Here is a 13,127-nt window from a genome sequence, read left to right on the forward strand (position 1 = left end):
CTTAAAATTCAATTGGCATGCCAAAAATGTAATGCTCACATATCAGGTTGTAAATGTTACACAAGTTTTGTAATGCATAAGTTATTTTATGTTAAGTTAACATGACTTCATGATTGTACATTTTGTACAATTGTTACCAGTATATAGGGTTGTATTACTGACCTTGTTTTCCCTATTTACCGGCTCAGTACTTTCAGTACTTTATATTAAACTTTTTCTCAGCTGCTCCGTGTGTACTTCTGAGAACTATATTCATACTCTCCTACAGGTTGTGCTGTACTGCTGTGTGAAGTTATGTCCAGAAAATGGACTACATGTCGGAGCATGTGACCCTGCACCGTCCCTGTGTCTATTGTTAACATGGCAGATATTTTTGGTGCATTCACACTTTCCGTGTGCTAGAAGGAACACAGATGTTGAATGGATGTACCGGAGTCCTCCTTTGTCCTGACAGCATCTGTCATTACAGTCTTGAAGTTAGGGCACTGTATTCATAAGTACTGTACTGTAATGAATCAGATGTGCCACACTTTTGGATACTGTTCCGCCGCTTCCAGCATGTTAATACATATGCTGTAAGGACATGCGGGGAGTCCGCTACATGCATTTTCTTTTCTTTTTTTGGTCATGAAAATGTCATGTCGCAATGCAGGAAATAGGCTATCCCAAAAAACTTTGTATGCAAAATGTTCTTGCTGAAAGCGGACTCTACGACAGTGATTGACCCATGTCCGTTATTAACCTCCCAGAAGGGCAATTTTAAACACAAATTACAGCCACCTCAATGTGACTGCACAGGGGTTTTGGAGCCGTCAAGATTAATAATTCCCGGCTCATGTTAAATTTTGTCATTTTAAATTGCCCTCAATGTTACTTTATATTAAAGAGGTTCTGTACACATAATCTGTTTCCCCACATCTCTTTTAACTTCTGATACCATGTTGTAACCGAAGATCCGTCATGGGGTCCGTTTGTCAGCGGATGCAGTTATTGTAAAAAAAAAAAAAGCTATAATCCTGCAGCGCTGTGTCTAATGACTGGGGCTTACATTTGTATATGCAGTCACATCCTCTCTGTCCTCCCTCCCCACCCTCCTCATTATTTGAAACCTTCAGGCTCATTGCTTACTATTTCTCAGCTGCGTGCATATGGACCATGGGCTGTATCGTTAATACACCTGTGCAAAGGTCAAGCTGCATTCATTGTTCCTGGGTCAGTCCAAATGTAGAGGACATAGGGGATGAAGGGCGGAGAGGTGTTCTCAGGCTAATGAATATGCAATGTAAGCCCTGGCCGATACACACAACGCTGAAGGATGATAACTTGTAGTGCATCCCCTGGTGAACTGACCCCAGGACTGACCTTGGATTAAAAGCAGCTATATGAAGGTCCTACTGGTTTTGGGGGTTGGATTATGGGTATATAGCCAATGAAATTTTTTCATAAATCCACTCCAGTAGTCGTGACCTTTCTAATCTTAAAAAAAACACTTCACATTTATAGATATGCTGAAAAATTTATCTCTTGTGGAGTTTGCCAAGGAAAAAAAGGCTTGCCTGCAGAAACCCAAGACTGTGCAAACTGTGAGAGCACATTTGAAAGCTCTATAGTCTGTTGTGTGTAGTTATCTTCTAGCCAGTACTACAGTAGTGTTGATGATATTTGGCTTCTATTGGACAGTCAAAATTATTTCATTATAGGACCTGAATCAATATTACATTTATCCTGACATTCAATTGTGATTAAAAGCATGGTGTCAGTAACAATAATGGTAATGCAACACAACAAGTATTTGTAAAGACAGCTGCAAAACTTTTTGGCTGTAAAAAACATTTATTCTTATTTTTTTATTTATCAATGGCTTTAAGTAATCGCTAACATTGAAACATAAAATTAATATAAAAAAAACTAAAAAACTTTTAGGTAAAGTGCAAAGCATCATACAAAAAAATTATACATAAATATCAAAACTATAGATGTGTGAAAGTATAGTCCTGGCTTGAATTGGGGCCTTGGTAACCAGAAGAAAAATAATAATCATGTGGTTGTACATATGGCTGTGGTCGTGGACTTTGCATTGTATTTGGAGGCAGAGGCGGAGAAATAGGTGGACGTTGACAGATGGTTGTGTTGTCATCTAGTTTTTTGGCAACTGCTTTTAAGAGGAGTTCTGTTAGCAGTCTTTCAAAGTGGTATTTTTGAGTTTCATCCATCCTCCGCATTTTGGATGTCACGTTGCCACCAATGTATTCATATTCATCTATTCCTCCCCCTGAGAAAAATGAATCTGCTTTTTTTTAGCACCTCACTGGTTCTTTTGGATTTCGCTTATTTTTCTTTTCTTTCCATTACGTTGAGTTTCCATTCCTGCTGCAGGCAGCATATTGGATAGTGTACTCAAAACTGAAGAAGATGAACTGTCTATAGGAGTACTTGTCCTGCAGCTGCTGGTGGAAGTGTCATTTGGTTCTATGCTTTCCTGCAATTCCTGTGTGGCCTATAGAAAATAAATAACAGCAAATATCTTGAATTTTAGTCCGAAATGCTACAGTACACTACTCACAGCAACATTGGAACATATACGAAGGCATCACATTGTACAGTGGCAGTATCCGCAGATTCATTAAAAGTGAAGCTGCTATAATCCCCAGGTAGTACTTTGTTTATTACAGCATTTTGGGTTTTGCCGGAAAACCACAAGCACCACCGTGCGCTGCAAAATCCACCCCTTCCTACTCCCCCCACAACGCATTTTCCAATTAACATTGCGGTTGAGAAGATGAGGTCCTCTACCAGTGCAACATATCAGCCGGTTCCCCGGGAAGAAGAGGTTGAACTTAACACAATTTGCAGAACCAAAATGGCAATGTTAGAATACGATTTAGAGATTTGGTATAAACATTTTTGATCAGTACTTACATTTTCACTCCCACTCAATAGTTCTTCATCAAGTGAGGCACTAGGTCCAGGACTTTGTTCAAAACTCGACTCGGCAGGCGGTAAAGAGCCTATAGAAGTTCTACCAATTTCCTCATCCCGCGTGAATGACAGCAAATCGAAATACCACAAACGTGGAACATAGACATCTTCAGCTCCTGCCCCCGATTTTTTGGAGTTCTCAACTTTATTCAATTCTTTTTTATAAACTGTACGCATATTTTGTATCTTGGCCTTGACAAATTTAATATCGGCAGCAGGATAGAATTTTTAAAAAAAGGAAATGCACTTTTCATATGCTTCCATTTTTTTGTGACGATTATGGTAATTGGTACTTTTCACTTGCCACAAGCAAGGTAAGGAACGATATAGTTCTATAAAATCACGCATGATATTGTTTTCGTGTTCCACTCTGTTAAAAAAAGAGAAAAAAACTAAATTTTTAAAATTAGTAAAGCAAATTGCTAAAATAATAATATATACATGTGATAAAATGCTTAACAAATAATTTATGAAAAAAATACATTAAAATATTTAAAATTAATACAAAAAAAATTACATATTTTCATGTACATTTATATACATTTGTAGGTAAAAATATATATAAACATCTCTCTATATATCTAAATATATATATATATATGTAGAGATATATATATATATATATATATATATATATATATATATATATATAATATGTATAAATATATATATATATATATATATATATATAGAGAGAGAGAGATATAGATAGATATATATATATATATATATATATATATATATATATAAAAAACTACATTTTTTTTGTGTTTAAAATAAATATACATATATAGAGAGAGAGAGAGAGAGAGAAAAATATATATATATATATATATATATATATATATATCAACCAATTTATGGTTGCCACGGATGGAACATTTGTTACTCACACATACCATTTATATAATGGAAAAATTTAAATAGTAACAAAAAGATCCTAAATTTAAAGTAAAATGGATGATAGAAGATACAATTCTCCATGGATTAATCAATGTAATACACAAAAAAGAAACAAACGAATATCCTCGAACGAACGTTCTGAGAAAATTATAATTGAATGTACGTGAAGGAATGCTCGGTACAAACTGCTCGTGTCCTCTGTTTTTACGAACGAATAGAAAACATTTCAAGCCTATGACGTATCTTAGAACACGCCTACATAATTTAAACGTTCCTCCACGTGGTATGAACCCGCGCTACTACATTGTTCAAACGAACGAATCAAACTAAACTAGTTAATTCTAATTAGAATACAACACACCTACTTTTGAAAGACGTTTTAAGAACGATTTAACGATTTTTTATTCAACGAAAAGATTTGCCAATTCTTGTTCAAAGACCAATGATTTTTTTTCGACATGTTGAAAAAAGATAGTGAACGACTCAACGATGATTTCGCTCTTGTCGTTCGCTCGTTTATAGCTATTCCACTGAACGAATATCGTTAGCGAGCGGTCGTTTGAACTATTTTTTTAACGATAATCGTTCGAAAAAGTGCCGTGAAATAGGGCCATTACTGATAAGAGCCGCTTACTGGAGGAATGGATTCATTTCAGCTAATAATGGTACAAATTAAGCTGAAGGTTCTGACAAAAAGAATTCTGATAAAAAGAATTATTCTATATCTTGTATGTTTTACATTTCATCTATAAGGGGTCTTTTATTTGATTTATAGCAAAAGAAGGTTAAATTGGACTAGCCGAGTGTAAGATGTATTATTATTTTTTTTTTTTTTTATTTGTTATTTTTAGGGTTAACAGTTTTGTGATGATTAGAGCAAACTAGTTTATGACATATATATATATATATATATACACTCACCGGCCACTTTATTAGGTACACCATGCTAATAACGGGTTGGACCCCCTTTTGCCTTCAGAACTGCCTCAATTCTTCATGGCATAGATTCAACAAGGTGCTGGAAGCATTCCTCAGAGATTTTGGTCCATATTGACATGATGGCATCACACAGTTGCCGCAGATTTGTCGGCTGCACATCCATGATGCGAATCTCCCGTTCCACCACATCCCAAAGATGCTCTATTGGATTGAGATCTGGTGACTGTGGAGGCCATTGGAGTACAGTGAACTCATTGTCATGTTCAAGAAACCAGTCTGAGATGATTCTAGCTTTATGACATGGCGCATTATCCTGCTGAAAGTGGCCATCAGATGTTGGGTACATTGTGGTCATAAAGGGATGGACATGGTCAGCAACAATACTCAGGTAGGCTGTGGCATTGCAACGTTGCTCAATTGGTACCAAGGGGCCCAAAGAGTGCCAAGAAAATATTCCCCACACCATGACACCACCACCACCAGCCTGAACCGTTGATACAAGGCAGGATGGATCCATGCTTTCATGTTGTTGACGCCAAATTCTGACCTTACCATCCGAATGTCGCAGCAGAAATCGAGACTCATCAGACCAGGCAACATTTTACCAATCTTCTACTGTCCAATTTCGATGAGCTTGTGCAAATTGTAGCCTGTTTCCTGTTCTTAGCTGAAAGGAGTGGCACCCGGTGTGGTCTTCTGCTGCTGTAGCCCATCTGCCTCAAGGTTCGACGTACTGTGTGTTCAGAGATGCTCTTCTGCCTACCTTGGTTGTAACGGTTGGCTATTTGAGTCACTGTTGCCTTTCTTTCAGCTCAAACCAGTCTGCCCATTCTCCTCTGACCTCTGGCATCAACAAGGCATTTCCGCCCACAGAACTGCCGCTCACTGGATGTTTTTTCTTTTTCGGACCATTCTCTGTAAACCCTAGGGATGGTTGTGCGTTAAAATCCCAGTAGATCAGCAGTTTCTGAAATACTCAGACCAGCCCCTCTGGCACCAACAACCATGTCACGTTCAAAGGCACTCAAATCACCTTTCTTCCCCATACTGATGCTCGGTTTGAACGGCAGGAGATTGTCTTGACCATGTCTACATGCCTAAATGCACTGAGTTGCCGCCATGTGATTGGCTGATTAGAAATTATGTGGTAACGTGCAGTTGGACAGGTGTACCTAATAAAGTGGCCGGTGAGTGTATATTGTCTTATCCCTAGTAAAGCCAAACCCATATCTATGGCTCCAGTCTGCACTCCTTATGCCCCCCAATATATATATATTTTTTTGCTAAGTGCATTGAATCCAGCATCTCTGTTGCCTCTTGATGTAGATTCGAATGGGGGAGGGGATAGAGGTGAATATTTTGATTTTTTTTTTTTGAATAAGGATGTTTTTGTTACTTATTGTGTTTGATATTTTAAATTGTGAAAGAAGAAAATGTAATTGAAAGCCCAAATATTAATGAAAGTTTAAAAGTTTTCATTGTAGATTATCCCAGACTTTTCAAAGATGGATGACACAAGACGCAAGGATATATGGTGACCGCCATGCAGCGTGACGTTCCACTGCAGAAACCGCTCCTGCCATAAGCTGGAGGTGAGGACAATCACTGAGACATGTAAGATGGTTGAAGGTAACTGTGCAGATGTCTATATGAAGCCCACTATTATGGGTTAATTGGCAAATGAGAGATTTGTTTGGTCCCTGGGCTTACCAAAAACACTTGTAAAAAAAAAAAAAAAGAAAAAAAAAAAACTGTTCAAAGAAGAAAAGCTGCCATAGAGCGGCTGACGCAACGTTCAAGCAGACAAACCCTGATGCCAAAAAGGGTGATGGATGATGGATGAAGCTGCCGATGCTGTGGTTTCTGTGCTCTTCCCAAGGTATCTCTACAAAGCGTACAAGGGAATGGGGAGATGTTTCCAGTCTCTTCCTGAGGTAACCGTACATAGTGTACAGGTGGAGGGGGAGATGTGGATTTGTTTGTTTTTAAGTCTTTTCCAGAGACAATCAGCGGCAAGCTGTGAGACCAGCGGATGGAGAGGAGGTACGGGGTAAAGATGGCATCCAATAACTATTTGCCAACCGCCTTGTATCTCACTGTAAGTTATCTGACAAAACCAGCAGAAGGAAGCCATGTGTAATGTGGTGTAGTATCCTCACATTGGGCGGCCCAGGGGACAACAAATATAGCAGAGAGGGTTGTGTACGGCTGTATTATCTACACCTGCCATAACCTACTGTAAGTAATACCGTAAAGTGCCTGTCTGCATAGTCTGTCATCTTCCTGCCTGTTTCAGGGAATGTTAGTGGACGTCATCCAACTGCTACAGGTGGTCCATATAGGTATGTCCTTGTCTGTACTGGTGTCTTCTTTACAGGTCAGCCAAAGCTATGGGAGAAAACAAAGCCAATGTCTGAGGTGATACTAGTGGCCTTAAAAGAAGCGATATAACTGAGGCCCAGAGTCCAAGTGTCTGTAAAGAGGCCTGTCAGTCAAAAGATAGGTTTAAGGATAAAGAATCCATACCAATGCTACTATTACAAAAAGGATCATATGGTATATTTAAAAAAAAAGTTTGAAACCTTAGATGATGTATAGTATATACTTTGCTTGTATTTCTATGGTGGTTATTTTATGTGTAATATGTGATGATCTCAGTCAGACAAGAGATAATTCAGTAGGATCCAAATATTATATCTGTAATAAGCGCCAAGTTACTTCATATTATTGGTGTATGTATTATACTATATGATTATGTAAAGGAAGAGATGTGACCATGTGACCAGTCATTAGACCTGTGTGATCTAATCATAAAGACGTTTTCTAGGTACAAAATGAAGTCAAAAGACTAAAAAGAAGTGGAAATTTTGAGAATCTCTTACTGACGATTGTGAATTCACTGATTGGTTATTATTAGTGAATATAGTGGTTACATAGTAGATCACATTGTGGAGATTTTATTGCATTTACCTGTTATGCTGTTTTTGGTTTATGTAGCAATCAACTTTTTTTTATTTTTGCTTTTGCCATGAGATAAGATTTGCTCACATCTAAACTTTTTCTTTTCAGAAACTTTTTAACCCCTTCCCCCAATATGACGTCCAGGGACGTCATGAAAAGCCGTGGCAGAATGCATCATGACGTCCCTGGACGTCATGCCTTCTCTGCCTCCCCCCTCTGTCCATATCTGAGATCGGGTCACACAGCCTCCTCCTGCTGCCACTGCCCGGAGGGGTGCCGTGCTCCCCCATGACAGTTAACCCCATAGGCGCCGCGGTCGTTGTGACCGCAGCGTCTATGGGGAGATCTGCTGTCTCCCTCGCCGATCGGGCGGCAGGAGGAGGCTGCGGCACATTGCCTCCTCCTGCCGCCACTACTGATGTCCTCCCCGTGCCTCCAGTCTGCCGCCCGGAGCTTGCAGCGCCACCCCCTCCCGCCTGGCCGGCCGGAGCTTGCAGCCACAACCCCTGCCCGGAGCCTCCAGTCCCCCCGCCGCCTGGAGCTTCCAGTCCTCCCCCCGCCCGGAGTTTCCAGTCCTCCCCCCACCGGGAGCCTCCAGTACCCCCCGCCGGGAGCTGCCAGCTAGCCGAACCCCGGAGCTGCGCCCCCGGGTTACCATAGTAACCCAGACGCTACCCGGTGCGTCTGGGTTACTATGGCTAGTGACAATCAGGACCCTGCACAGTGCAGGGACCTGATCGTTAGAATGAGCTGTCAGTGTGTAACACTGACAGCCCATTCACTATATAATGCAGTACAGCACAGATCAGGTGCTGTACTGCATTATATATATACCTGTAAAAGTGAAAGTAAAAAAAAAAAAAAAACACACACAAATAAATACATAATTAAGTAATTAATTAAATAAATACATAAATATATACATACATAAATAAGTTAATTAAATAAATATATAATATATAAATAAATACATATAAATATATATACACATTCCCCATCCCCCTTTATAAATGATCCCCTATGAATAAGATACACATATTTGGTATTGCCGCATCTGTAATGACCCTGTCTATTAACCGGTTATATTAATTATCCCGCCCGATTAACGCTATAAAAATAAAAAAAATAAAAAAAAACCTAACCAAAATGACAATTTTTTTATTAATCCCGCCCCCTAAAAAATATAAAAAAATATAGAAAAAAAAGCTATCAACACGATACATGTACCCAAAAGGTACCACTAAAAATGTCAGATTATGCCACAAAAAAAAAAACTCTCTCACATAACTCCATTGGCAAAAAAATGTAAATATTACTGCCCTTACAATATGCAAGACACAAACAGTTTTTATAGTATAATTCCATAAACTAGAACAAAAGTTATATAAAATGGATATCACTGTAACTGTACCGACATGATGAATAACGATAATATGTCATATGTAACGTATAGTAAATGGCGTACAAAAAAATGGTGAAAAACGGCTGCTAAATTGGGTTTTTTATTTGTACCGCCTCATAAAAAATTTCATAAAAATTGATCAGGGTGTCACATGTCCCTCAGAATGGTACCGATGGGAACTTCAACTTGTCTTACACAAATATTTTGGCACCGCAAGGCCTCTGTGACATGGTATAATGGCTAAAGAAAACGTGAAATAAAAAAAGGCCCCAAAATTCACCAGGTCTCTGTCATGTCTGAGGCCTGTGGTTGAGTCAGGTGACGCACTGCGGCCACATATGGGGGATTTCTAGAAACATTGGAATAAGGGGAATAAATAGTGAGTGGTATTTCTCAGTTAGTATTTGCTGTGTAAGAGGAAAAAATGAATTAAAATGGAATATCTGCCAAAAAAATTTACATTTTAAATTTTGCCTCCAACTTGCTTAAATTTCTGTGAAACACCTAAAGGGTTAATAAACTTATGAAATGTTACTTTGCATACTTTGAGGGGTGTAGTTTTTACAGTGGAGGGATTTATGAGGGTAACTAACATACGGGCCCCACAAATCCACCTCAGAACTGAACTGGTCCCCAAAAAAAATCAGAATTTGAAATTTTCCTGAAAATTTGAAAAATCGCTGCAAAATTTCGGAGCCCTCGAACATCCTAAAAAGTAAAAGGACGTTCACCAAATGACGTCACCATAAAGCAGACATGTTGTAGATGTTACAGTAATAATTAGTTTATGTGACATGACTATCTTTCTTAGGAAAAGAGAATTTTGAATATAAAGAAATGTACATTTTTCTAATTTTTGTGCAAATGTTGTGTTTTTTACAAAAAAATACTGAGTGTATCAACCAAAGTATACTACAAACATAAAGAGGAATATGTCACGAAAAAACAATCTCAGAATAACCGCGATAGTAAAAAGCATTGCAGAGTTATCACTACATAAAGAGACAGGTCAGATTTAAAAAATAGTCCTTGGTCATTAAGGCCAAAACAGGGTGCGGAGGCAAGGGGTTAAAGTTAGTTTTTGTGACTTTCCAATACCCACATGATGCCGACGTGGTAAAGTCCTTGTGATAGTCAAGTCTGTTATATACAGTGAAGAACTTATTGTCTGATCACTCAATGTCACAGGGAGACGTAGGAGTGACAGGAGACTAGGTTAGGTTCGGGACGGAGGATTGTTCCACCTTTTGGGGCAGTCCTACGGTAAAGGGACCTAGAGAAGGGGGCTACATCTGTAGTCAAGATTAGGGACAAATCTTAGGGACAGGAGTGATGAGACAATAAGGTTTGGTTATTTTGATAAAATCCAGAGAGGTATTTGTCATATACATATATTAGTTTGGGTATTGATAATAAGCTTTTATTTGTTTTGTTGTAACTAAGCTGTATATTGATGTATACTGTACAGACTCACCCATTGTTTAGTATTTTCTTTCGGTTATTGCAGATATACCTACCACATCTGCAGAAAGTTTATTCCGCCATCTATAACTTTCAATAAAACGTATAGTACTATTTTTGTCTATCCTATGGTGATGCCCATAAACTAATGGGAGTCCTTCAGGGTCTCTTCCAGGTGGTCTTATGCAAAATACTGATCTGTTAGTCAAAGTGTTTATGTGTATTTTATTTCGCATAAAACCTCGAAAGAGGAGAAGATCAATTCTTAGATAAAGAGTAACTAACTGTTTTCCCTTCCTTTTCCGGTTCTCTTGAAATCTGTGTCGCCTGGACATTTCTAGAGGTTGGATGCTAGACTACTACTTGGAGGATGGGTCCACCCCTGGAGAAGATGTGGCCCCTCAAGCAACACTCGTCGGCTTGGGAGAGCATCTGAGGAACCATCTGGCTATTCACCAACTCCAGTGATCCCAGTCCAAGCTTCACGGATGTCAAATGGGGGACTGACAAGTTCAGGGATGTGATCTTACCTGCTTGCAGCGTACCTCTATGACTACATATATATAGGCCTCTTGCTTAGAAGCTCCAGCGCATTAGAGAGTCCCTGATAGGGTTAACATATAGTTGGGACATTTCTTACCTTGGAAAACTTCTGATATGGACACTAGAAAGAATGTTTTGTCTCAAGAACTATTTCACTCAGAGACATCTTTAGCAGCGTTCAAGAACATTCTCAGAGGAAAGTTGACTGTCTGTAAGGGTGGTATTACACGGGCCGAGCAGGGCCCGATAATACCTGTAAACGAGCGCCGATCTGCTAGATCGTTGCTCGTTTACTGGGTCTATTACACGGCCCGATAATCGTTTGACAAGAGCTGCAAGGACATCGTTACCGATGTCCTTGAAGCCCTTGCTAAACTGGCATACATTACCCATCCACGTTCCAGGGCTGCTCCTGCTGTCCGCTTCTCCCGGGGTCCCGTACGCGCTCTAGCTTCACAGCGGCCTGTCAGCTGGTAGGCCGCTCATCCAATCACAGGCCGGGACCGCCGCAGCCTGTGATTGGCTGAGCGGCCTATCAGCTGACAGGCTGCTGTGAAGCTAGAGCGCGTACGGGACCCCGGGAGAAGCGGACAGCAGGAGCAGCCCTGGAACGTGGATGGGTAATGTATATCGTTAGACGCCGGCCGACAAAAATAGGGTCTAACCTATATAATCGATAATCGGCCGAATCAGGCCAATTCGGCCGATTATCGTTCCGTGTAATAGTACCCTTACAGTGGGAATAATGTGAAAGTATCATTGCAAAGAATGTATTGTTCTAACTTTTTTGACCTTTTTGAATAATAATAATGAATACTAATATAGATGCCATTGCGCATGACTGAATATCTAAATCACTAGCACCGCCTCATCTATGCCTTATTAGCATTTGTTACCACCCTATATTTTATCTGACTATAAAATGTGATTACCATAATAAAACTTGGGCCATTTTATCCAGGCTTATAATCATGATACAATGTCTTATCTGTGTCCGTGATTTATAAGTAACGAGTTGGTAATACTGCAGGTTACAACTCTAGATACATTTAAAAACCATCCTGTACCTGGGTTTTTGACTTTTCTCCATAGAGAGGGGTCAACATCTAAATTTAACCTTAACAAGAGCCTAGAATGTATCCTCTCCTCTGAGTCTCTCACTGTAGGGGATACATTCTAGCATCTTCAGTAGTGAAATGGCTAGAATGTATCCTCTCCTTTGAGGCTCTCACTATAGGGTATACATTCTAGCATGTTCAGTACTGAAATGGCTAGAATGTATCCTCTCCTCTGAGTTTATCCTCTCCTTTGAGGCTCTCACTATAGGGTATACATTATAGCATGTTCAGTACTGAAATGGCTAGAATGTATCCTCTCCTCTGAGTTTATCCTCTCCTTTGAGGCTCTCACTATAGGGTATACATTATAGCATGTTCAGTACTGAAATGGCTAGAATGTATCCTCTCCTCTGAGTATATCCTCTCCTTTGAGTCTCTCACTATAGGGTATACATTATAGCATGTTCAGTATTTAAATATTTAGAATGTATCCTTTCCTCTGAGGGTATACATTCTAGCATGTTTAGTATTGAAATGTCTAGAATATATACCCTCTGAGGAGAGGATATACTCAGAGGAGAGGATACATTCTAGGCATTTCAGTACTCAACATGCTAGAATAAATCCCCTATAGTGAGAGACTCAGAGGATAGGATACATTCTAGCCATTTCAGTACTGAACATGCTAGAATGTATTCCCTGCAGTGAGAAACTCAAAGGAGAGGATATACTCAGAGGAGAGGATACATTATAGCCATTACAGTACTGAACATGCTAGAATGTATCCTCTGCAGTGAAAGGCTCATAGGAGAGGATACATTCTAGCATTCTCACTACTGAACATGCTAGAATGTATCCCCTGCAGTGAGAAACTCAGAAAA

At 39.4% G+C, this 13,127-nt stretch overlaps 1 protein-coding gene and 1 long non-coding RNA gene across 2 annotated transcripts in view; one reads left to right on the top strand and one right to left on the bottom strand.

Annotated features, from left to right (window-relative positions):
• LOC138799564 (zinc finger protein 585A-like) overlaps positions 1-13,127 on the top strand; it is a 97,310-nt gene that overhangs the window by 61,375 nt on the left and 22,808 nt on the right. The gene's annotated exons all lie outside the window — the stretch shown is intronic.
• Positions 1,959-7,278, bottom strand: LOC138799618 (uncharacterized). Its single transcript, XR_011364284.1, has 3 exons — positions 7,071-7,278; positions 2,920-3,349; positions 1,959-2,497 (listed from the first exon to the last, which is right to left on the bottom strand). It is a non-coding gene; the product is annotated as an uncharacterized lncRNA (long non-coding RNA).

Source organism: Dendropsophus ebraccatus, chromosome 8 (assembly GCF_027789765.1).
Source record: "Dendropsophus ebraccatus isolate aDenEbr1 chromosome 8, aDenEbr1.pat, whole genome shotgun sequence".
Taxonomy (NCBI): Eukaryota; Metazoa; Chordata; class Amphibia; order Anura; family Hylidae; genus Dendropsophus; species Dendropsophus ebraccatus.